The sequence below is a fragment of the Salmo trutta genome, chromosome 35, assembly GCF_901001165.1.
Source record: "Salmo trutta chromosome 35, fSalTru1.1, whole genome shotgun sequence".
Lineage (NCBI taxonomy): Eukaryota > Metazoa > Chordata > Actinopteri > Salmoniformes > Salmonidae > Salmo > Salmo trutta.
Window position 1 is genome coordinate 22,154,248 of NC_042991.1, and position 27,101 is coordinate 22,181,348.

The 27,101-nt window shown below is 42.9% G+C and overlaps 1 protein-coding gene across 11 annotated transcripts in view; it reads left to right on the plus strand.

The window, feature by feature from the left end:
* Positions 1 to 1,455: 1,455 nt before the first annotated feature.
* The window catches only part of LOC115174867 (protein 4.1), a 104,655-nt gene continuing 79,009 nt past the window's right edge, over positions 1,456 to 27,101 (plus strand). For all 11 annotated transcript variants that reach the window (XR_003871875.1, XM_029733831.1, XM_029733837.1 and 8 more), the window contains exon 1: positions 1,456 to 1,617. The gene's annotated coding sequence lies outside the window, so the exon portion shown is untranslated. The remainder of the gene's footprint in view (positions 1,618 to 27,101) is intronic.

A 27,101-nucleotide genomic window follows, 5' to 3' on the forward strand; every position in this document is an offset into this window, starting at 1 on the left:
CTCAACCAGCTTCATGAGGAATGCATTTCCAACAGTCTTGAAGGGGTTCCCACATATGCTGAGTACTTGTTTGCTGCTTTTCCTTCACTCTGCAGTCCAACTCATCCAAAACCATCTCAATTGCATTGAGGTTGAGTGATTGTGGAGGCCAGGTCATCTGATGCAGCACTCCATCACTCTCCTTGGTCAAATAGCCCTTACACAGCCTGGAGGTGTGTTTTGGATTATTGTCCTGTTGAAAAACAAATGATAGTCCTACTAAGCGCAAACCAGATGGGATGGTGTATTGCTGCAGAATGCTGTGGTAGCCATGCTGGTTAAGTGTGCCTTGAATTCTAAATAAATCACAGACAGTGTCACCAGCAAAGCACCATCGTTGATGTTGAGATGTGTCTGTTACTTGAACTCTGTGAAGCAGTTATTTGGGCTGCAATCTGAGGTGCAGTTAATTGCCGATTTCTAAGGCTGGTAACTAATGAACTTATCCTCTGCATCAGAGGTAACTCTGGGCCTTCCTTTCCTGTGGCGGTCCTCATGAGAGACAGTTTTATCATAGCGCTTGATGGTTTTTGCGACTGCAATTGAAGAAACTTTAAAAGTTCTCGAAATATTCCGGATTGACTGACCTTCATGTCTTAAAGTAATAATGGACTGTCATTTCTCTTTGCTTATTTGAGATGTTCTTGTCATAATATGGGCTTGGTATTGTACTAAATAGGGCTATCTTCTGTATACCACCCCTACCTTGTCACAACACAACTGATTGGCTAAAACGCATTAACTTTTAACAAGGCACACCTGTTAATTGAAAGGCATTCCAGGTGACTACCTCATGAAGCTGGTTGAGAGAACCAAGAGTGTGCAAAGCTGTCATCAAGGCAAAGGGTGGCTACTTTGAAGAATCTCAAATATAAAATATAATTTGATTTGTTTAACACTTTTTTGGTTACTACATGACTATATTTCATAGTTTGGATGTCCAAACTATTATTCCACAATGTAGAAAATAGCAAAAATAAAGAAAAACCCTTAAATCAGTGGGTGTGTCCAGACTTTTGACTGGTACTGTAAGTCATCTGATGCTGCTGCTGTTGAACTTGGAACACATGACTCTGTGATACTAAATTGGGCATATGTAAAAAAATAAAAAAATAAAAAGTATGTTTAGTTTGTTCAGATAAAAATGATCCTGTGTTGTTTCTGCTCCACACTGATTTCCAAAAGAAACTGAAAGGCAATAGTTCAACCAAATATCATTGGATAATACTGTAAATGGAAAATCCTTTCAATTACAATATATTTTCAGTAGTGGGAGCCACTTCACCACCCCAACACAACATGCAAATACTTTTAGGCCACCAATAGAAAACGCCGACATTTACAGACTGGTGGAGGAACCAATCACAATGCATTCTCTGATACTTGTGAAATGCCCAAGCCAATTCAATTGGTGATGCACATGTATTGCTTTACTGGGTGGAGTTAGTGTATTGTCGACAGTTGGATCTTCTCCCAGACAGATTTTGGTCTGGGAATTTCAATTTTTGGTTCACCAGAGCACATTTTTTACGAGACCACGTTGTAAAAGCTTTTCTTATTTCATCTGAACTGCATCAGGTAAGTTGATTTAACGTTATGGTGCTACCTAATTTGCACACAATTGGTAGAACGATAAAAGTGAGGTAAACAAATCCGTTTTTTTTAAACGCTACTTACATCATTGTAGCCTGCTAGATAGTTAGCAATGCTATTTGGTAACGTTATCAAACATTTCAATTGTTTTCGCTTGTAACTAGTTAACTGGTAAGCTAGCAAGCCATGCAGTTAATAAACTAACTTTAAAAAATATATATATATATAAAAAAAGTTTTTATAAGTATTGGAGCATCTCCAACTGTTCCTTGCAGAATAGGCCTTTTTCTCGGTTGCTTGTTGTTTAACGTTATAGACACCTTTTCGGATGTTAATTACCGGCCGTAACGAGTGTAAATGATGATACCAGTAGTTGCTCAGCGAAACTCCATATTGGATGATCAACAAAGGTATTTTGACACTATAACGCGTGCAGAACTGGTGAATGGGAGTTTGAATCAGAGCTTTCTTTTTGGGCGTTACAGTTCTCAGGCAGAGATACTGGTTCAGCTAAGTTAGCTGGCTAATTTTAAAATCAATGACTGTCAATTAGCTACTTGGTTCTCTCATCGCTAAATTTGACTAGTGCCGTAACTATGTAAACAAGGGGTAGCTAATCTTCAATCCATTTGTAAAACCATCTGTACATTGGTTGCGCCCCGCCCCCATTACCTTGTGTTGGAAGCTCCTACAAGTTTCTCTAGCTAACGTTAATAATTGTCGACTTAACTACGTGTTTCAGGATATGCCCAGCTATATTTTGGTTTGCTAGGTTAAGTTTCAGTGGAGTAAATTACACCAACTATATAGCTCGCATAGAATACTTAAAGCAAGAGTGCCAATGTTAGCAGCACCACTCACGAGCGGATAATGCACTTGTTACATCCAGAATTTACGATATGGCATATAATTGTTGCTAGTTAGCCAACGTTAACTACAATCGGCTTAAAAAGTTGGAGTTGTTAGACATGGCGCATTGAATAAACAGGTTATCAATTCGTGACTTGGTTTTCTTTAGTGACTCACTCAAATCCTCAAACTTTCGAAAGGAGTCATGATTGCAGAAATGGCATGTACGGTCAGCGACACACTGCCACAGTGTTTGTTTGATTTTACTAGCAAAGCAGAAAGCTAGCTGGTTACAAACGCTATGCTTTTCTAAAATGTCAATGTGTTACATTGTGTATAGCAATTGTTACATTGTTATACACTTTTGTGGCCACTCCTGGCACAATCTTTATTTTGTTGTGTCTGTAGGATGGACCGCCACTAAACTAAAGTAGTAGCTATGATGTTTTTTGATCGTTTTGTAACATGGTAGATCATGAATCTGGAACGTTGAGTAATTATTATTTTTGTCTCTCCCATCCCTCTCTGGTCTCTGTGTGACACTTCCAACCAAATCCATAGCATCCAATGACAGATGACTTGCCTTCAGCTCAAGGGGAAGGCTCACTTGTGGCAGAACAAGCTGCATTGGAAGAGAGCCAAGTGTAATTAAAACCTCAACCTCACCCAAAGCATAACTATAGTGGTAGCCCCCACCTGCCACCTCCCTTTAACCTAAACCATAATCCATGTGTTTCTGTCAATTCCTGCAGTAAAGAAATGGCTTTAGATGTCTTAAAATAAAAGCAGAGGCATGCGTTTAGTTTTAAACTCCCTTGTAGCCCACACAGTTGCAACAACTAATATTTGAATACATGATATCATGGTCAGAAATTATGCTTATGTTGCAGTTGAGTTATTCCCTGAATCATATTGGTTTAATTACAGGCTGAAATGTTGTCTATAGTTACCCATCCACATGACCCTGTCATTTTAATTTGGCTCCATCTGAATGAAATGGATTACACAGTGGCAATCCAGACTATGGGAAATCTGCTTTGAGGTGTGCTGCCCAGCAGTACATGTTGATGTGTCATCAGGTGACCCAGTGTTCTCTCACTCGCACACATTAAACTTTGCATGTTTGCAGGAGGAGAGTGTTTGATGTTAAATGGTGCTCTATAATGCCAGCAAGCGTTGGGCCTGAACATCATTTAGAGTATACTCTTGAGATATTTATGATGAGATGCAATGCTAAGTCATGCTTCATGACTTGTCAATACTTCCGCCTGCAAATTACTTGCAAGTTCATTTGTTTGAAAGGATGAAAGTGAACACAGTGCCTCATTGTGGCTTGTTGTGTCAGACAGCCTAATGAGACATGGTTAATTGTTTGGGGTTGCTTATCTCATTAGACGGTGGTTAGCATGGCAGTACACTGGACAGTGAGTTATTGTGTGAAGCTGCTGGTGCCTTGTCAGAGGGCCGTAGGTTTGGTAGTTGGCATATTGAGTGTAGGTGGGTTCCCTGGTTGAACAGTCAACTATTTGAGTTTATTGAGCTTTATTAGTAAATAAGTCTAGAATTCTCTTTTAATTAACCAGCAGGGATAGACCTGGCCACTTACTAGAAAGAATGCCATGTTCCTGTGGCACAGAGTTGAACACAGTCTTCATGGCACACTTAATTGTTAACTTCCCATTGAAAGGTTTATGGTACAACAAATCCTGGTTTTTGTTTCTGGGGCTTTTGGGCCACACCGGACACAGTCTAGGAGATATAGACTTGCTTGAGTTGTCTTGGGCTCCAGTTTGAATCCCAGAGCTGACAAGGGAAACATCTTATGTGCCCTTGAGCAAGGCACTTAACCCTAATTGCTCCAGGATCACAGTTGATGATGGCTGACCCTGGCTGTGACCCCCATTCTCAGTGGGTGTCTCAGGGAGAGTTAGGATATGCAAAAAGCACATTTCCAATTCACACATGAATACACACTTGTACATGTGTGAAATAGGACAACTATAAGCACCCACCAAATTGTATTATTTGTCGTAGGGAATTGATGCTGTTAACTGCTGTATTATTATCTATCCCCTGGCCAATGCTCCTGCACCTTCAAGATTTCTTTCTTTGACATACTGTACCAGTCAAATGTTTGGACACACCTACTCATTCAGGGGTTTTTCTTTATTTTTACGATTTTCTACATTGTAGAATAATAGTGAAGACCTGAACTATGAAATAACACAAGGAATCATGTAGTAACCAAAAGTGTTAAACAAATCAAAATATTTCAAAGTAGCCATCCTTTGCCTTGACAGCTTTGCATTCTCTCAACCAGCTTCATGAGGAATGCTTTTCCAACAGTCTTGAAGAAGTTCACACATGTTGAGCACTTGTTGGCTGCTTTTCCTTTACTCTGTGGTCCAAACCATCTCAATTGATTTGAGGGTGGGTGATTGTGGAGGCCAGGTCATTTGATGCAGCACTCGTCACTCTCCTTGGTCAAATAGCCCTTACACAGCCTGGAGGTGTGTTTTGGATTATTGTCCTGTTGAAAAACAACAAATTAGTGCAAACCAGATGGGATGGCGTATTGCTGCAGAATGCTGTGGTAGCCATGCTGCTTAAGTGTGCCTTGAATTCTAAATAAATCCGACAGTGTCACCAGCAAAGCACCATCACACCACCACCTCAATGCTTCACAGAGGAACCATGCATGCGGAGATCATCCGTTCACCTAGTGGTTTCTTTGCAGCAATTTGACCATGAAGGCCTGACTCACGCAATCTCCTCTGAACAGTTGATGTTGAGATGTCTCTGTTACTTGAACTCTAGCAGTTATTTGGGCTTCAATTTCTGAGGCTGGTAACACTAACTTATCAATCAATCACATTTATTTATAAAGCCCTTTTTACATCAGCCGATGTCACAAAGTGCTATACGGAAACCTAGCCTGACACGGCAAACAATGCACATGTAGAGGCACAGTGGCTAGGAAAACCTCCCTAAAAAGGCAGGAACCTAGGAAGAAACCTGGAGGAACCAGGCTCTGAGGAGTGGCCAGTCCTCTTCTGGCTGTGCTGGGTTGAGATTGAACATCTTGGCCATGTACTGTTACAAACGTTCATAGATGACCAGTAGGGTTCGATTAATAATAATCAGTGTTTGTAGAGGGTGCAACAGGTCAGCACCTCAGGAGTAAATGTCAGTTGGCTTTTCATAGCCGAGCATTCAGAGTTAGAGACAGCAGGTGCGGTAGAGAGAGAGAGTTTAAAACAGCAGATCTGGGACAAGGTAGCACGTCCAGTGAACAGGTCAGGGTTTTATAGCCGCAGGTAGAACAGTTGAAACTGGAGCAGCAGCACGACCAGGTGGACTGGGGAAAGCAAGGAGTCATCAGGCCTTGTAGTCCTGAGGCATGGTCCTAGGGCTGAGAGGGAGAGACTATACCACCCACCCACTTGGCCAAAGCACAGCCCCCACACCACTAGAGGGATATCTTCAACCACCAACTTACTACCCTGAGTCAAGGCCGAGTATAGCCTACGACGATCTCCCCCACGGCACGAACCCGAGGGGGTCACCAAGCTGGACAGGAAGATCACGTCAGAGACTCAACCCACTCAAGTAAGGCACCCCTCCTAGGGATGGCATAGAAGAGCGCCAGTGACTCAGCCCCTGTATTAGGGTTAGAGGCAGAGAATCCCAGTGAAGAGGGGAACCGGTCAGGCAGAGACAGCAAGGGTGGTTCGTCGCTCCAGTGCCTTTCTGTTCACCTTCACACCCCTGGGCAAGACTATACTCAATCATAGGACCTACTGAAGAGAGGAGTCTTCAATAAAGACTTAAAGGTTGAGACCGAGTCTGCGTCTCTCACATGGATAGGCAGGCCCTTCCATGGAAATTAAGCTCAATTGGAGAAATTCTAGGGACAATAAGGAGGCCTGCGTCTTGGGATCGTAGCGTACGTGTAGGTATGTACGGCAGGACCAAATCGGAGAGATGGGTAGGCGCAAGCCCGTGTAATGCTTTGTAGGTTAGCAGTAAAACCTTAATCAGCCCTTGCCTTAACCTGTTATGACTAGGGGGCAGTATTTTCACGGACGGATAAAAAACGTACCCGATTTAATCTGGTTACTACTCCTGCCCAGTAACTAGAATATGCATATAATTATTGGCTTTGGATAGAAAACACCCTAAAGTTTCTAAAACTGTTTGAATGGTGTCTGTGAGTATAACAGAACTCATTTGGCAGGCCAAAACCTGAGAAGATTCCAAACAGGAAGTACCCTGTCTGACCATTTCTTGGCCTTCTTGATTATCTCTATCCAATAGAGGGGATCTCTGCTGTTACGTGACACTTCCTACGGCTCCCATGGGCTCTCAGAAGGCGGCAAAAAGCTGAATCGTGGCTTTGCAGGCCCTGGCTGAAAAACATTAGCGCGTTTGGATAGTGGCCGGTCAGAGTACTATGAGACTGAGGCTCGTGCACGAGTCGACTCCATGTTTACTTTCTCTCTCTTTGAACGAAAACCACCACTCCCGGTCGGAATATTATCGTTTTTTTACGAGAAAAATGGCATAAAAATTTATTTTAAACAGCGGTTGACATGCTTCGAAGTACGGTAATGGAATATTTAGAATTTTTTTGTCACGAAACGCGTCGGGCGCGTAACCCTTCGTCACCCTTGGATAGTGTCTTGAACGCACGAACAAAACGCCGCTATTTGGATATAACTATGGATTATTTTGAACCAAACCAACATTTGTTATTGAAGTAGCAGTCCTGGGAGTGCATTCTGATGAAGAACAGCAAAGGTAATAACAAAGGGTAAATAAGGGTGACGAGCACGAGGCATTTCGTGACAAAAAATGTCGAAATATCCCATTACCGTACTTCGAAGCATGTCAACCGCTGTTTAAAATCTATTTTTATGCCATTTTTCTCGTAAAAAAGCGATAATATTCCGACCGGGAAATCGTTTTTTATTACAAAGAGAGTGAAAGTAAAAGCATGCTATCCCCTCATGCACGAGCCTCAGTCTGATGGCCCTCTGATAGAGCACTTGCCAAAAGCGCTAGTGTGTTTCAGCCTGGGGCTGGAATTACATCGTTCAGCTTTTTCCCGGGTTCTGAGAGCCTATGGGAGCCGTAGGAAGTGTCACGTAACAGCAGAGATCCCCTGTTTTGAATAGAGATGATCAAGAAATGGTCAGACAGGCCACTTCCTGTTTGGAATCTTCTCAGGTTTTGGCCTGCCAAATGAGTTCTGTTATACTCACAGACACCATTCAAACAGTTTTAGAAACTTTAGGGTGTTTTCTATCCAAAGCCAATAATTATATGCATATTCTAGTTACTGGGCAGGAGTAGTAACCAGATTAAATCGGGTACGTTTTTTATCCGGCCGTGCAAATACTGCCCCCTAGCCCCAACAGGTTAAGTTGGGGTTTCCTCTCTCCTCACTTTTCATAGACAATAAGTCAAGGACTTTTCTCATCTCATTCTGCTGCTGCCTCAGGCATTGTTCTCAACATTAATGTGCTGGTTAACTTTGCTATTATGCACATGGCGCTTTTTCCTAGATCATGTTGCTAATTCAACAGCGCACTGATGCGTTTCAGAACCGTGGACAGCAACCGCTTTCCAACGAGAAAAAAATAACATTTGTTATTATAAAATATTCTTTTTATTAGTGTTGCACCATTGTTCTTATGTAATATAACCATATACAATTTCAGTAGCACGTCTTAGACTGATGGACTGCGCCATCCCCACGGCCTCCACAATGGATCAGTCCACTCAGACAGGTGTCTTGTACAGCGATATTTTTTTGATACTGCTTGACTAAAGAAATCTTAGTCAACCAACAGCCTATCGACCAAACAATTGATCAGATGATTAAATGGGGTCAGCCCTACCGAACACAGGCAATTTTTTCATGCTATGGGCTTCAGCACTTGGTGGTCCCATTCTGTGAGCTTGTGTGGCCTACCACTTCACTGCTGAGTCTTCGTTGCACCTAAATGTTTCCACTTCACGATAACAGCTGTTAGCTGAAGAGATCCATCGGCCAATTTCTTGGGCCACTATACCTATTTTGCCAATTGGACTGGACCCCTTAGCTACACGGAACCCTACTAATCCATCACGACTGGTCTGTCGACGTAACCGCACGAGGCTATAACAGAATTCCTCTGTCGCGACGTCCCTCTAAGGCCATTCTGCTAGCTTGCTAGCCCTGGCCTGCTAGCTGTCTGAATCGCCGTGTCTCCACCCAGCCTAACTACTCACTGGACCCCTATGATCACTCAGCTACGCGTGCCTCTCCCTAATGTCAATATGCCTTGTCCATTGCTGTTCTGGTTTGTGATTGTCATATTTCACAGCAGAACCTCTAGCCCTGCTCAATATGCCTTAGCCAACACTTTAGTTCCACCTCCCACACATTCGGTGACATCAGCTGGTTTAAATGTTTCTAGAGACAATATCTCTCTAATCATTACTCAATGTCTAGGTTTACCTTCAAATGTATTCACATCCTACCATACCTTTGTCTGTACATTATGCCTTGATTCTATTCTATCGCGCCAAGAAATCTGCTCCTTTTACTCTGTTCCGAACGCACTAGACAACCAGTTCTTATAGCCTTTAGTTGCACCCTTATCCTACACCTCTGTTCCTCAAGTGATGTAGATGTTAATCCAGGCCCTGCATCACCTAGCTCCACTCCCATTCCCCAGGTGCTCTCATTTGTTGACTTCTGTAACCGTAAAAGCCTTGGTTTCATGCATGTTAACATTAGAAGCCTCCTCCCTAAGTTTGTTTTATTCACTGTTTAGCACACTCTGCCAACCCGGATGTCCTAGCTGTGTCTAAATACTGGCTTAGGAAGACCAAAAACCCTGACATTTACATCCCTAACATTTTCCAACAAGATAGAACTGCCGAATGGGGCGGAGTTGCAATCTACTGCAGAGATAGTATGACAGAACTCTGCAGGCTATCCAGGTCTGTGCCCAAACAATTCGAAATTCTACTTTAAAAATCCACCTTTCCAGAAACAAGTCACTCACCATTGCCGCTTGCTATAGACCACCCTCTGCCCCCAGCTATGCCCTGGACACCATATGTGAATTGATTGCCCCCCCATCTATCTTCAGACCTCATGCTGCTAGGTGACCTAAACTGGGACATGCTTAACACCCTGGCCATCCTACAATCTAAGCTTGATGCCCTCAATCTCACACACAAATGATCAATTAACCTACCAGGTACAACCCCAAATCTGTAAACATGGGCACCCTCATAGATATCATCCTAACCAACTTGCCCTCCAAATACACCTCTGCTGTTTTCAACCAAGATCACTGCCTGCATCCGTAATGTGTCTGCGGTCAAACGAACACCCCTCACTGTCAAACGCTCCCTAAAACACTTCAGCAAGCAGGCATTTCTAATCGACCTGGCCCGGGTATCCTGGAAGGATATTGACCACATTCCGTCAGCAGAGGATGCCTGGTTGTTCTTTAAAAGTGCCTTCATCATCATCTTAAATAAGCATGCCCCATTCAAAAGAAAAAGTAGAATCATGAACAGATTATACATTTTACATTTACATTTTAGTCATTTAGCAGACGCTCTTATCCAGAGCGACTTACAGTATAGTGAGTGCATACATTTCATGCATTTTTTTTTACATAAAAAAAAAAAAAAATTGTACTGGCCTCCCGTGGGAATCGAACCCACAACCCTGGTGTTGCACACACCATGCTGGCGTTGCAAACACCATGCTCTACCAACTGAGCCACAGGGAGCCCTTGGTTCACTCCAGACCTGACTGCCCTGACCAGCACAAAAACATCCTGTGGCGTACTGCATTAGCGTCGAATAGCCACCACGATATGCAACTTTTCAGGGAAGTTAGGAACCAATATACACAGGCAGTTAGGGAAGCTGAGGCTAGCTTTTTCAAAACAGAAATTTGCATCCTGTAGCACAAACTCAAAAAAGTAATGGGACACAAGTCCATGGAGAATAAGAGCACCGCCTCCCAGCTGCCCACTGCACTGAGGCTAGGAAACACTGCCACTACCAATAAATCCACTATAATTGAGAATTTCAATAAGCATTTTTCTACAGCTGGCCATGCTTCCCACCTGGCAACCCCTACCCCGGTCAACTGCCCTGCACCCCCCACAGCAACTCGCCGAAGCCTCCCCCACCCAAATAGCTGATGTTTTGAAAGAGCTGCAAAATCTGGACCCCTACAAATCAGCCGGGCTAGACAATCTGGACCCTCTCTAAAATTAGCTGCTGAAATTGTTGCAACCCCTATTACTAGCCTGTTCAACCTCTTTCGTATCGTCTGAGATCCCCAACGATTGGAAAGGTGCCGCGATCATCCCCCTCTTCAAAAGGAGGAGACACCCTAGACCCAAACTGCTACAGACCTATATCTATCCTACCCTGCATTTCTAAGGTCTTCGAAAGCCAAGTTAACAGATTACAGACCATTTCTAATCCCACCGTACCTTCTCTATGCAAACTGGTTTCAGAGCGGTCATGAGTGCACCTCAGCCATGCTCAAGGTCCTAAACAATATAACCGCCATCGATAAGAGACATTACTGTGCAGCCGTATTCATCGACCTGGCCAAGGCTTTCGACTCTTGTCAATCACCACATTCTTATCGGCAGACAACAGCCTTGGTTTCTCAAATGACTGCCTCGCCAACTACTTCTCAGAGTTCCGTGTGTCAAATCGGAGGGCCTGTTGTCCGGACCTCTGGCAGTCTATGGGTGTACCACAGGGTTCAATTCTCGGGCCGACTCTTTTCTCTGTATACATCAATGATGTCGCTCTTGCTGCTGGTGAGTCTCTGATCCACCTCTATGTAGACGACACCATTCTGTATACTTCTGGTCCTTCCTTGGACACTGTGTTAACCTCTCTAGTACATGTGGGACGAACTCGTCCCACCTACGTAACAGCCACTGAAATCCAGTGGCGCGATTTTTGAATCGTTAGAAATGCTATAACTTCAATTTCTCAAACATATGACTATTTCACAGCTATTTAAAGACAAGAATCTCGTTAATCTAACCCCACTGTCCGATTTCAAAAAGGCTTTACAACGAAAGCAAAACATTAGATTATGTCAGCAGAGTACCCAGCCAGAAAAAATCAGACACCCATTTTTCAAGCTAGCATATCATGTCACATAAACCCAAACCACAGCTAAATGCAGCACTAACCTTTTATAATCTTCATCAGATGACACACCTAGGACATTGTGTTATACAATACATGCATGTCTGTTCAATCAAGTTCATATTTATATCAAAAACCAGCTTTTTACATTAGCATGTGACGTTCAGAAAAAGCATAACCACCGCAAACTTCCGGTGAATTTACTAACAGTTTGCTAAATTACTCACGATAAACGTTCACAAAAAGCATAACAATTATTTTAAGAATTATAGATACATTACCCCTCTATGCACTCGATATGTCCGATTTTAAAATAGCTTTTCGGATGAAGCACATTTTGCAATAATCTAAGTACATAGCCCGGCATTACAGGGCTAGCTATTTAGATACCCACCCAGGTCAGCATCCACCAAAATCACATTTCCTATAAGAAAGATGTTCTTACCTTGCTTGTTCTTCATCAGAATACACTGCCAGGACTTCTACTTCAATAACAAATGTTGGTTTGGTCCCAAATAATCCATCGTTATATCCAAACAGCGACGTTTTGTTCGTGAGTTCTAGAATGCTTCTTCGCGGTGTCGCGCATGGCGCATTGGCGTGTCAAAAATGTCTAAATATTCCATTACCGTACTTCGAAGCATGTCAACCGCTGTTTAAAACCAATTTTTATGCCATTTATGTCGTAGAGAAGTGATAATATTCCGACCGGGAGTATGCATTGAGCCTAAACAGCCGAATAAAATTTCTCCTCAGAAGCGACTCATGCACGCGCATCATTGAAAGGTCCTCCGAGCATCCACTTACAAAAGGCGATAATATATTTCAACCTGAGGTTCCCTCGTAAACCTTCAGTTATTTCGCGGGCTCTGAGAGCCTATTGGAGCCCTGGGAATTGTCACGTTACAGCTAAGATCCTTACTTTTCAATAAAAAGAGGTAAGACGCACGACTCCTTGTCAGACAGGGTACTTCCTGCTTGAAACCTTGTCAGGTTTTTGCCTGCCATAGGAGTTCTGTTATACTCACAGACACCATTCAAACAGTTTTAGAAAATTCAGAGTGTTTTCTATCCAAACCTGAACAATAATATGCATATTCTAGCTTCTGAGTTGGTGTAGGAGGCAGTTAAAAATGGGAACATATTTTTTCCAAAATTCTCAATACTGCCCCCTATACCAAACAGGTTAACTAACCTCCAGAGGAACTTCAATGCCATACAACTCTCCTTCCGTGGCCTCCAACTGCTTTAAATTGCAAGTAAAACTAAATGCACGCTCTTCAACTGATCGCTGCCTGCACCTGCTCGCCTGTCCAGCATCACTACTCTGGACAGTTCTGACCGAGAATATGTGGACAACTACAAATACCTAGGTGTCTGGTTAGACTGTAAACTCTCCTTCCAGACTCACATTAAGCATCTCCAATCCAAAAGTAAATGTAGAATCGGCTTCCTATTTCGCGTCAAAGTATCCTTCACTCATGCTGCCAAACATACCCTCGTAAAACTGACAATCCTACCGATCCTCGACTTCGGCAATGTATTTACAAAATAGCCTCCAACACCCTACTCAACAAATTGGATGCAGTCTATCACAGTGCCATCCGTTTTGTCACCAAAGCCCCATATACTACCCACCACTGCGACCTGTATGCTCTCGTTGGCTGGCCCTCGCTTCATACTCGGCGCCAAACCCACTGGCTCCAGGTCATCTACAAGTCTTTGCTAGGTAAAGCTCCGCCTTAGCTTAGCTCACAGGTCACCATAGCAGCACCCATCCGTAGCACTCACTCCAGCAGGTATATCTTACTGGTCACCCTCAAGCCAATTCCCCTTCGGCCGCCTTTCCTTCCAGTTCTCTGCTGCCAATGACTGGAACGAACTGCAAAAATCACTGAAGCTAGAGACTCATATTCCCCTCACTAGCTTTAAGCACCAGCTCACAGATCACTGCACCTAGGCCATCTAAATAGCCCAGCCAACTACCTCATCCCCATACTGTATTTATCTTGCTCCTTTGCACCCCAGTATCTCTACTTGCACATTCATCTCCTACACAGCTATCACGCCAGTGTTTAATTAGTATATTGTAATTACTTCACCACCATGGCCTATTTATTGCCTTATCTCACCTCATTTGAACACACTGTATATAGACTTTTTCTACTGTGTTTGTTTATGCCATGTGTAACTCTGTTGTATGTGTCAAACTGCTTTGCTTAATCTTGGACAGGTTGCAGTTGTAAATGAGAACTTGTTCTCAACTAGCCTACCTAGTTAAATAAAGGCGAGATAAAAAAAAAATAATAATAACTTAGTTGACCAGGGAACTCTAGCAGGGCAGAAATTTGACAAACTGACTTGTTGGAAACTTGGCATCCTATGACGTGCCACTGAGCTCTTCAGTAAGGACATTCTACTGCCAATGTTTGTCTATGAAGATTGCATGGCTGTGTGCTCGATTTTATACACCCGCAAACGGGTGTGGCTGAAATAGTAAAATCCACTCATTTGAAGGGATGTCCACATACTTGTGGACAGAGGGCTCCAGAGGAGCATATAACTAGGAGCGATTGAAGAACACCTGTGCCTCAGCCTTCACTAATTGTTGTGCAAATTCAAAAGCTGTATTTCACTAAACTAAAGTTTCCCAACTTTGAAACCTACACACATATATATAAATAAATCTTGCAGAAAAATCCCTTACTATGGGGCAAAAGACTTGTGTATAGCCACAACTAAAAATGCAACAATTGGAGCTCAACGTCTCAGGGGTGCTGTAAATTTGTTTTTTCTAAAGACAAATGTGCCTAGATTCCAAGACAAGTATAATTTGATCCAAATTACCTCTGCCTTACTGACATGGAAAGCCCTTGCTGCAAAATTGGACTCCTGCAGATAATCTCTTTTTAACTATGTTTTGGGAGGGTGCCAAGCCACAGGCACCCAATTAAGGGGATTTTTTTCCCCCCCCCCTGTGCTGTTTCAAAGCAGGACACTTGCTAGGAGATGGCAAACTCCCCCTTTCCTCAGTAATGAGCAGAAAATTGCATTTATTGTTCCATTCAAAGGGCTGGTAGTGCAGCTTCTGAGAAAAGCTGCGACATGGTGGCTTACTACTAGCACAAGTAATTTCTGGTCACGATTGAATTTTGTTTTGTCCATCTATGAACCCAACTTGTTGCAAACAAGTATAGTTGAGAGAATTGTATGGAGCTTTGAAGGTGACGGAATCAAAAGCCTTGTGTTGGATTGGAAAGGTAATCTTTGAAAAATGCTCAATATGAAACTGAGAATCAACAGAGTTGGTGTTGCACAGAGTTTGTGATCTTTATTTGTTGAGTGATTCCATAAGAGCCTAAACCACTGTGACAATCCCTGTGGAAAAACAGTGTCCAAGGCAGGATGTCAGGAACACAGTACTCTAAAAGCGGGATGTTCCCATAACCCTTCCGAATGGTTAAGCAATCTCTCTCACAGTGCGCAGCAGAATTAGGAGACTGAGTGACACGTAGAGTGGTCTGTTCCAACAGGAAGCTCACCACAAGACCCAATGTTGGAGTAAATCCCCACCTCACTTTTGTCCAATCACAATTTGAGGTAATTACCTGTAGTGACAGTATGAGGTTGACATTTCAGAGCTCTGGTATTTCTTTCTCTTTTGCAACAATTTAGAATTGGCAAATCAGTGATTGATCTGACAGCTGGCAATGGTGCATATATGAAGCATTTGAATTAGAGGTCGACCGATTAATCAGAATGGCCGATTAATTAGGGCAGATTTCAAGTTTTCATAACAATCGGAAATCTGTATTTTTGGACGGCGATTATACATTATTTTTAACTAGGCAAGTCAGCTAAGAACACATTCTTATTTTCAATGATGGCCTAGGAACGGTAGGTTAACTGCCTTGTTCAGGGGAAGAACGACAGATTTTTACCTTGTCAGCTCGGGATTCAATCTTGCAACCTTACGGTTAACTAGTCCAACGCTCTAACCACCTGCTTTACATTGCACTCCACGAGGAGCCTGCCTGTTACGCGAATGCAGTAAGAAGCCAAGGTAAGTTGCTAGCTAGCATTTAACGTATCTTATAAAAAACAATCAATCAATCATAATCACTAGTTAAACTAGTAATAACATCAACCATGTGTAGTTATCTAGCCTGTCCTGCGTTGCATATAATCGCTTCGGTACACATTGCTCCAACGTGTACCTAACCAATAACAGCAATGCCTTTCTTAAAATCAATACACAAGTATATACACTGCTCCAAAAAATAAAGGGAACACTAAAATAAGACATCCTAGATCTGAATTAATGAAATAATCTTATTAAATACTTAGTTGAATGTGCTGACAACAAAATCACACAGAAATAATCTATGGAAATCCAATTTATCAACCCATGGAGGTCTGGATTTGGAGTCACACTCAAAATTAAAGTGGAAAACCACACTACAGGCTGATCCAACTTTGATGTAATGTCCTTAAAACAAGTCAAAATGAGGCTTAGTAGTGTGTGAGGCCTCCACGTGCCTGTATGACCTCCCTACAACGCCTGGGCATGCTCCTGATGAGGTGGCGGTTGGTCTCCTGAGGGATCTCCTCCCAGACCTGGACTAAAGCATCCGCCAACTCCTGGACAGTCTGTGGTGCAACGTGGCGTTGGTGGATGGAGCGAGACATGATGTCCCAGATGTGCTCAATTGGATTCAGGTCTGGGGAACGGGCGGGCCAGTCCATAGCATCAATGCCTTCCTCTTGCAGGAACTGCTGACACACTCCAGCCACATGAGGTCTAGCATTGTCTTGCATTAGGAGGAACCCAGGGCCAACCGCACCAGCATATGGTCTCACAAGGGGTCTGAGGATCTCATCTCGGTACCTAATGGCAGGCTACCTCTGGCGAGCACATGGAGGGCTGTGCGGCCCCCCAAAGAAATGCCACCCCACACCATGACTGACCCACCGCCAAACCGGTCATGCTGGAGGATGTTGCAGGCAGCAGAACGTTCTCCACGGCGTCTCCAGACTCTGTCACGTGCTCAGTGTGAACCTGCTTTCATCTGTGACGAGCACAGGGCGCCAGTGGTGAATTTGCCAATCTTGGTGTTCTCTGGCAAATGCCAAACGTCCTGCACGGTGTTGGGCTGTAAGCACAACCCCCACCTGTGGACGTCGGGCCCTCATACCACCCTCATAAAGTCTGTTTCTGACCGTTTGAGCAGACACATGCACATTTGTGGCCTGCTGGAGGTCATTTTGCAGGGCTCTGGCAGTGCTTCTCCTGCTCCTCCTTGCACAAAGGCGGAGGTAGAGGTCCTGCTGCTGGGTTGTTGCCCTCCTGCGGCCTCCTCCACGTCTCCTGATGTACTGGCCTGTCTCCTGGTAGCGCCTCCATGCTCTGGACACTACGCTGACAGACACAGCAAACCTTCTTGCCACAGCTCGCATTGATGTGCCATCCTGGATGAGCTGCACTACCTGAGCCACTTGTGTGGGTTGTAGACTCCGTCTCATGCTACCACTAGAGTGAAAGCACCGCCAGCATTCAAAAGTGACCAAAACGTCAGCCAGGAAGCATAGGAACTGAGAAGTGGTCTGTGGTCACCACCTGCAGAACCACTCCTTTATTGGGGGTGTCTTGCTAATTGCCTATAATTTCCACCTGTTGTCTATTCCATTTGCACAACAGCATGTGAAATTTATTGTCAATCAGTGTTGCTTCCTAAGTGGACAGTTTGATTTCACAGAAGTGTGATTGACTTGGAGTTACATTGTGTTGTTTAAGTGTTCCCTTTATTTTTTTGAGCGGTGTATTTTTAAACCTGCATATTTAGTTAATATTGCCTGATAACATGAATTTCTTTTAAATAGGGAAAATGTGTCACTTCTCTTGCAACAGAGTCAGGGTATATGCAGCAGTTTGGGCCGCCTGGCTCGTTGCGAACTGTGAAGACTGTCTTCCTAACAAAGACAGCCAACTTCGCCTAACGGGATGATTTAACAAAAGCGCATTTGCGAAAAAAGCACAATCGTTGCACGACTGTACCTAACCATAAACATCAATGCCCTTCTTAAAATCAATACACAGAAGTGTATATTTTTAAACCTGCATATTTAGCTAAAAGAAATCCAGGTTAGCAGGCAATATTAACCAGATGAAATTGTGTTACTTCTCTTGCGTTCATTGCACGCAGAGTCAGGGTATATGCAACAGTTTGGACCGCCTGGCTCGTTGCGAACTAATTTGCCAGAATTTTACGTAATTATGACATAACATTGAAGGTTGTGCAATGTAACAGGAATATTTAGACTTAGGGATGCCACCCGTCAGATAAAATACGGAACGGTTCCGAATTTCACTGAAAGGAATTTTTTAATTTTTTTACAAGATGATAGTTTCCGGATTCGACCATATTAATGACCTAAGGCTCGTATTTCTATGTGTTTATTATAATTAAGTCTATGATTTGATAGAGCAGTCTGACTGAGCGGTGGTAGGCAGCAACAGGCTCGTAAGCTTTTCAAACAGCACTTTCGTGCGTTTTGCCAGCAGCTCTTCGCTGTGTTTCAAGCATTGCGCTGTTTATGACTTCAAGCCTATCAACTCCCAAGATTAGGCTGGTGTAACCGATGTGAAATGGCTGGCTAGTTAGCGGGGTGCACGCTAATAGCGTTTCAAACGTCACTCGCTCTGAGACTTGGAGTAGTTGTTCCACTTGCTCTGCATGGGTAACGCTGCTTCGAGGGTGGCGGTTGTCGATGTGTTCCTGGTTCGAGCCCAGGTAGGAGCGAGGAGAGGGACGAAAGCTATACTGTTACACTGGCAATACTAAAGTGCCTATAAGAACATCCAATAGTCAAAGGTATATGAAATACAAATCGTAGAGAGAGAGAAATAGTCCTAGAATTCCTAGAATAACTACAACCTAAAACTTTTTACCTGGGAATATTGAAGACTCATGTTAAAAGGAACCACCAGCTTTCATATGTTCTCATGTTTTGAGCAAGGCACTTAAACGTTAGCCTTCTTACATGGCACATATTGCACTTTTACTTTCTTCTCCAACACTTAGTTTTTTCATTATTTAAACCAAATTGAACATGTTTCATTATTTATTTGAGGCTAAATTTATTTTATTGATGCATTAAGTTAAAATAAGTGTTCATTCAGTATTGTTGTAATTGTCATTATTACAAATAATAATACATAACATTTTTTTTTTAAAATCAGACGATTAATCGGTATCGGCTTTTTTGGGGCCCTAAAATAAAATCGGTATCGGCGTTAAAATCATAAATCGGTCGACCTCTAATTTGAATGTTTAGTGAGACTACTGTGAGAAAGTAAAGTTGAAAGTCTGTTCAACAGGGGTCTTTGAGTACACAGGGGTCATACTGAATGCTACATTTAGCCTACAAACACATAAGTCCAAACACCACTAACAAGTGGGGGGAGAGGCAGGATCAGTGAAGAGGACTGCACACATGACTACACAATATCATTGATGGTAAAGTACACAGAAGATGGAACACGTGTACAGTCCTTCTGGGGTACTGAACAGAGGAAAGGGGACAGTTGCCACCTCATACCATCTCAATGTAACTTGAAAGAAACTCATGCTCTTTGCCTGAGGTAGTCTAACAAATACCCTATGCTGTAGCTTCTCGCTCACCCTCCCATACACTACAGAGACATTTCAACCTCTTAAAGCTAATGGAACATGAGCTAAGTGTGAACCCTAAGCCACAGTCACAGGCTAAATCCTATACAGCATGATTCAAGTTTAAATTTCTATATTCTCGCAAATGTCAGTACTGCATGTGCTCAAAGACATACAGTACCAGTCAAAAGTTGACACCAAATCATTCAAGGATCTTTCTGTATTTTTACAAACTTCTACATTGTAGAATCATAGTGAAGGCACAACTATGAAATCACACATGGAATCATGTAAACCAGCTTTTTACATTAGCATGTGATGTTCAGAACTAGCAACTAGCATACCCACCGCAAACTTCCGGTGAATTTACTAAATTACTCATGATAAACGTTATTTTCAGGATTATAGATACACAACTCCTTTATGCAATCGCGGTGTCAGATTTTAAAATAGCTTTTCGGCAAAAGCACATTTTGCTATATTCTGAGTACATAACCCGGCCATCAGGGCTAGCTAATTTGACACCCACCAAGTTTGGCCCTCACCAAACTCAGATTTACTATAAGAAAAATTGTATTACCTTTGCTGTTCTTCGTCAGAATGCACTCCCAGGACTTCTACTTCAACAACAAATGTTGTTTTGGTTCCAAATAATCCATAGTTATATTCAAATAGCTCCGTTTTGTTCGTGCGTTCAGGTCACTATCCGAAGGGTGACGCGCGAGCGCATTTCGTGACAAAACATTTCAAAATATTCCATTACTGTACTTCGAAGCATGTCAAACGCTGTTTAAAATCCATTTTTATGCTATTTTTCTCGTAAAATAGCGATAATATTCCAACCGGGCGACGTTGTATTCATTCAAAGGCTGAAAGAAAAAATTGAGTAGTCTCGTGGACGCGCATCTCTAGTGTCACTGTTCCCAGGCTGACCACTAACAAATTATCCTGCTGTTCTTCGCCCAGACAGCAGACACCCCATTACACTTTCTGGGGCCTTCTGAGAGCCAATGGAAGCCTTAGAAAATGTCACGTTACAGCACAGATGCTGTATTTTTGATAGAGATGCTACAGAAGGACAACAAATTGTCAGACAGGGCACTTCCTGTATGGAATCTTCTCAGGTTTTGGCCTGCCATATGAGTTCTGTTATACTCACAGACACCATTCAAACAGTTTTAGAAACGTTAGTGTTTTCTATCCAAATCTACTATTTATATGCATATTCTAGTTTCTGGGCAGGAGTAGTAACCAGATTAAATCGGGTACGTTTTTTATCCGGCCGTTAAAATACTGCCCCCTATCCCAAACAGGTTAACTTCTTATGGGTACCTGGGACGGTAGCGTCCCACCTGGCCAACATCCAGTGAAATTGCAGAGAGCGAAATTCCAAAATACTCAATTCAAATATTTAACATTCTTGAAAATGTGTTATACATCAAAATAAAGCTTAACTCTTGTTAATCCAGCCGCCGTGTCAAATTTCAAGGCTTTACGGCGAAAGCAAACCATGCGATTATCTGAGGACAGCGCCCCGCATACAAAAGCATGAACCATATTTCAGCCAGGCAGGTGCACAAAACCTCACATTCTGCCCAAAAACAATGATAATTTCTCTCAACCAGTGGCATATGGGCTTTTTAAGTGAGCGCTGATTCCGCCCTTTGATAAGCAGTGCCCACTTCGACAAAGGCAGGGGCACAAACAATTTGCTTGTTAGTTCCCAGCGCGCTTCTACAGGGTGCTGAAGGAGAGACACATCTCTGCAGCGCTCCACCAACGTTCAGTCAAAAAAATTATCTTACATAAATCATGTAACCGATATGGTAGAAAGTGTGTGGCATTTTCTGTAGCCTACAGGCTAGAGATAAAATGTATGACAATGTAATGAGACGGATAACACTAGTCCCGTGCGAATCGACATCCCTGTGTTTTGAGAGAAATGTCTGAGTTTGACAAGTGTTGCTCACGGTTTGAGCAAGAAAACAATAACTGATTTGATAAATTGAACTAAGTGCTGCACATAAACTATATGAATAGGCTACATGTAGGCCAATCAACTCTCAGTGAATGCTTTTTGTTATATTTTGTGCATATTCTGGCAGACCGGCGGCCATCTGGGTTTGGCCGATGCCAGGAGAAGGCTACCTGCCCAAGTCCATTGTGCCAACTGTAAAGTTTGGTGGTGGAGGAAAAATGGTGGCTGTTTTTCATGGTTCGGGCTTCACCCCTTAGTTTCAGGGAAGGAAAATCTTAACATTACAGCATACAATGACATTCTAGATGATTCTGGGCTTCCAACTGTGTTGGCCTGTGCACAAAGTGAGGTTCATACAGAAATGGTTTGTTGAGATCAGTCTGGAAGAACTTGACTGGCCTGCACAGTGCCCTGACCTCAACCCCATCAAACACCTTTGGAATTAATTGGAAGGCTGACTGCGATCAGTGCCGATCTCACTAATGCTCTTGTGGTTGAATGGAACCAAGTCCCTGCAGGAATGTTATAACATCTAGTGGAAAACCTTCCCAGAACAGTGGAGGTTGTTATATCAGCAAAGGGGGACCAACTACATATTTATGCCCCTGATTTTGGAATGGTATGGTTGATGGTGTTTTTTTGTATCACACACACACTACATGACCAAAAGTATGTTGGTGTAGCTTACAGATCAGTGTCTCCTGCTGGGTGTCCTGCAGGATGGTGCAGGATGGTGGAGCAGTGACGAAACCCCAAGCTGTATAAACAAGATGTTTTGGCAGTGCAGCCGCTCTACTTCTGGTTACAGGGGCAGCAGCACTGGAAAATCATGAGAATGCCATGTCGCTTCCCACTTTTCCCATCAGGAAAATGTCTGCGCCACTGATTTCCGCTTTTGTATGGGGAATTCCAGTGATGATCACAGCAAAGACTATCCTTCCGAGGGTCGTCTCTGGCTGTCTGAAATGTGTCCGTCCCCACTGTGGAATACAAATTGGAGCCGTGTTCACAGCCCCTTGTTGTATCCTCCACCACAAGTAGCCCGTGCCAAACGGAGGGATCCTCAAGATCTTTAATCCGCTATTAGCAGATCGGTTTAGTAAACCGAGGAGGCTATTGCCCCAATCATCTATATTGGACCGCTATCTTTCTCAACCCCAGCTAAAGAGAAATAGATGGAAGTTATTGACTGCTCTTATTAGCCCACAGATTTAGCTGGATTGATTATTCTAAGGAGCCTGATTTAAGCTGCTGAAGGATTTGTTTGTGTAGTGCGGAATTGTGAGTTTGCGTGTCAAAAGAAAGCTTTGAATTGCCTTCAAAAGGTAAACACCGCTTGGACTCCCCATAAGCCATGATAAAGTAAATCACACCGTGAGGATTCTCTTTAAACTGCAGAGTTCTGTTTTCCATACCCTTTAGTGAGACAAAAATGCCCTTGTGTTCATGCTGGAGAGGGAGAGATAAAGGAATGGGGATTAGCGGATGAGACTGAGAAAACGGCCAAGCCTGAATGGGACGGATGGAGTGTGTCACCACGTCAGACTTGCTGTTACCCCGGGCCTGCTCTGCGGGGACAAAGTTCGCAGGGCTGTTTAGGGCAGATTGCAGGACGTGCTGATGGCTCCTTCTCTGGAAAACAAACTTGGCCCCTAACGATGACGACTAAGAGCTGGCCTGGCGGAACAGGCTGCTGCTCTGCTACGGTCCTCCTGTGCAGTCACACACTTTATTTGAGTGTAACTAATACTTTGTCTTGCAAAAAAACAGGGATGTCCCGTAAGGACTGCTGGTGAAGAGGTAAGTGTATATTAAAACGGATCATGGGAACATTTTTCAGTTTGGTGATTTACTGTCATCAGAGCCAAGAACAAGTCTAAACACCTGATATTTATTTAAAATTATTCATATCACCGTAGTATTTTTGAAAGTGTATCGTTTTGTCTTTTTAATATTTTAACATTTTATATATATATATCTCCATCCATCCATCCAAAAGGCTTAACAGCTTCTACACCCAAGCCATAAGACTTCTGACCAGCTAATCAAAGGGTTACCCAGACCCCTCTCTTACGCTGTTGCTACTGTTTATTATCTATCATAGTCACTTTAATAACTCTACCTACATGTACAAATTACCTCAACTAACCGGTGCCCCGCACATTGACTCTGTACCGGTACCCCCTGTATATAGCCTCGCTATTGTTATTTTACTGCTGCTGTTTAAATTATTTGTTACTATTTAAATATATATATATATATATATATATAACACTTTTTTTCTTCTAGCGTTTTCAAAACGGTCACGTAAATAAGTGCTGAAAACTCATTATTTTAAAAGAAGATGGAGATGAAGGAAAAATACTGTTTTGAAACAGCTAGCTGTGATACAATAGTGTCAAATGTCCCGATGTGTAAATATCGTTTAGATACAATATTACATTTTTGAATGGGTTCTCATTTTGTTCTTGTCCAAAGTTGAACCCTATTTAGGGGAATACATTTTTTTTTTTTTTCAAGGAAGCTCTCAGAATAACAAAGTTGTGGTGTAATTCCTGGGGTGTGTTTCCAAGAGAACCCTGTGCACCTGTGCAGAGATGACCTCCACGTGGCCCCTTGGGAGCACTCATCTCTGTGGCTCAATGCACTAATGGGGGATGAAAGGGGAATTTAGCGAGGGACCATGGGCATTTATAACTGATTTTGTATTATTCAGATTTGGAACACTCAGCCATTCAGAGAGAATAAAGGGGGAATGGGCGGTCTTGTAGGGCGCACAGTAAGCCTGTATTACTGTTTAAACACACCACACTGGAGCTCTCTCCACATGAATGTCCCTCCATTATGACACCATTTTAACCTGTCAGTGGCAAGGAAGCACTATGGACTACGTCTTAATTTCGCCCTTAGCCATAGATGTATATCTATGGACATCAACATGGCGGTGCTTGCTCTTGGAGTGCTGCATCAGATGACAAAACATGTTCTTACTTCAGTTATTCACTGTTCAGGACAACGTGCCATTTCAATGAATTAGTCATTGCTCATACTCTGGTGGATGAAAAACAAAAATCCGGAGGGTTGTTATTATTAGGTGTCATAGATAACCATGTCACATGGCTGGGCTTGCAGTGCAACACATCATTGTTTAAATTTGTCATCATTTACTGTGAAATTGTTGAATTAGAATATTAAGTATTCCATTACCAAAGAACTCTTGTCTCTGAGTGTGACAGATGGCTGGCACTGTCAACAAGGATTAGGTCATGGTTTGTTTTTCTCAGGTTATTAACGCAATACATATTTTTACTCAAAAGATGACCCTCACAGGTATCTACCATATACCACTCATCCCCATGTTTGTTGGGAAAATGGCCTCAAGTAGCCCTAAGGCTCGACACACACGTAAAGGATATGCTCTAATCTACAGAAAAACAAAGACATTGTATAATTGTTTCAACAAGTCTCCCTTGAGCCTGTAAGAGGGTCACTGTTAGGGTTGGTTATCATTCATTAGATTAGCTCTATCCCAGTCTGTCCCAGCCCAGCTGCTCCATAATGCTGCTCTATCTATGCTTTGAGGGAGATGGACATTTTCAGGGTCCAGCCCTGAGTTGGATTTAAACCTCCGACTCCAGTCTATTGTGGGTGGGCGGGAGTCCGGGGCGGAACGTGGTCACTGCTCTAGAACCCAGATGTGTTCCCTCAGGAGGTCTATTCCAGGCCTGGGCCCATAGAATAAAAGCCATGACATCACCAGTCCGTCAGCCCACAGACTTTAATCCACAATAACAACTCCACCAGACTCAACAGCTGTCTGGATTAAACAGGCGTTATTCTGTGTTTGATTTAATCTGTACTGTATGTACTGTACTTCACCCTTACAGCCAGCTATGTTTTGTGTATCAATATCAGAGGAATGTACAAATCTGATGTCTGACTGGAATTTGAGCCTAAATCTTTTGGCTGCATATTTGTCAGTTTACAAAATAAAATTGGGAATTTTGACACTGACCAATATTATGAAACTTTTGTTTTCCTGCCCAGATGATGGGAAAGTCCTGACAGACTTTTTTTTGTGGAATCTCATGTAAAAGAAAAGGCTAAGCACATCACGAAGAAGAGCTCAATATGAGTGTTTTGCAATCCTTCTTGAATGTGTGGTGTTTGTGGGCTCCCAGAGCAGGCTGATGATATCCAGCCCTGTCTGGAGCAGGGGTTGAAGCTGGAAGTTGGCTCTCTGGACTGGGGTCCCTGCAGTGGGAGTATCTATGGCCAAATAGTCTAGTACAGAAACTGAGCAACAGAGACCAAATGCTTCAGGCCAGGAAGTGTGCTAATATCAACCCAGTATCTCTGTGGGGCTGTGTCCTATACATTGTGGTGCTGGATTCCCTCCTTCCCTGCATCAGTTCTAGGAACAGCTGAACAGCCTCCAAGAGGAGAGAACCATTAACTAAAGCTGTCCTGTCACCACACTGTATTGCTGGATTTATGTAGTGCAACTTCACGCTGGAGTTAAGTGATATGCCCTGATTCTGGATTTCTGTCCCTCGACACAGCAAAATCGGCAGTGCTGCAGCCAGGAGCTTATTTTTATCTCTGGGAAGGACAGTTGAGGATGTGAGGGGGAAAAATGGGACTCACACAATGCTATATTTGGCATGTTTTAAGTTGGTCTTGATATCAGCATTATGAAGTCTGAACTTGGAGTTTCTGTGCTTTACCCTCTTGATTGCGTGATGCCATGGGACAGGCTCTAGCTCATGTGCACTTGCGACTATTTAACCTTTCTCTCTGATGTAATGTGTAGATACAACTAATATTAGCCTCAACCGTCAGACTGGGTGTGGACTTAACACAGTAAACACTATTGTCTTTGTGTAGTTTGTGATATCAACAAACTGCTTTCAATTGCAAATCAAAGAGAAACTTTGCAGACACAGGAAGCCACATTTGATGTCCTTCATTGTTACTGTTAACTAGCTGCAGTGTTCTCTGGTGTCCGACGCAGGTAAAGAAGCATGGATAGCTGCCAGTGTGTGGCTGAAGATGACCTGAATGCAATTTAGATCATGTAACTGATGGAAATGAGAGGAGTTATTCTAGGGGCCTACATCACCCCTACATCACCCCTTCAGACACCATCTAAACCAGTGATGGTCATGGATTCTCTGTAAAATTCTAGGAATCTGATCTCGGTTATCTTTCCCTTCAAGCCACCATAAATAGCCTACCGCTTAGTCCTTCAGTGCTCAACCAGGCCCTGTGAGAGCCAGCCAGAAGGGGACAGTGGAACACAGTAGCCCAGCGGCTGACAGTGATTGATCACGGTATTGTTGTGGACTCACAGGCAGCAGGTCATTGTAGATGAGACAAAGTTGGTCTCACAGTCACTGCCTCAGGTATGGATGGTGACTATGGGAGGAATTCATAGACCACAAAGGAAATTACTAAGCAAACAAGGATGTCTAGATGAGAGAGATTGAGGGTAGGTGTAGGTGGCTCAATATGCATACAAGTGGGTTTTAACACATGGGATAAATCTATGTCTTGATAAACTCATCAAATTATTGATAAACTTGTAAGTGAAGATATTTCAGTTTTACTGGCATTGACCAACAAATTAGATCTTCTGTGTAAAATTGTTCCAGCATCTCATAACATGATTTTGTAATTTAACATCAACACTTTAAATTAAGTAAAGCAATTTGTTCTATACCAGTGTTTCCCAACTCTGGTCCTTGAGTACCCACAACAGTACACAGTTTAGTTGT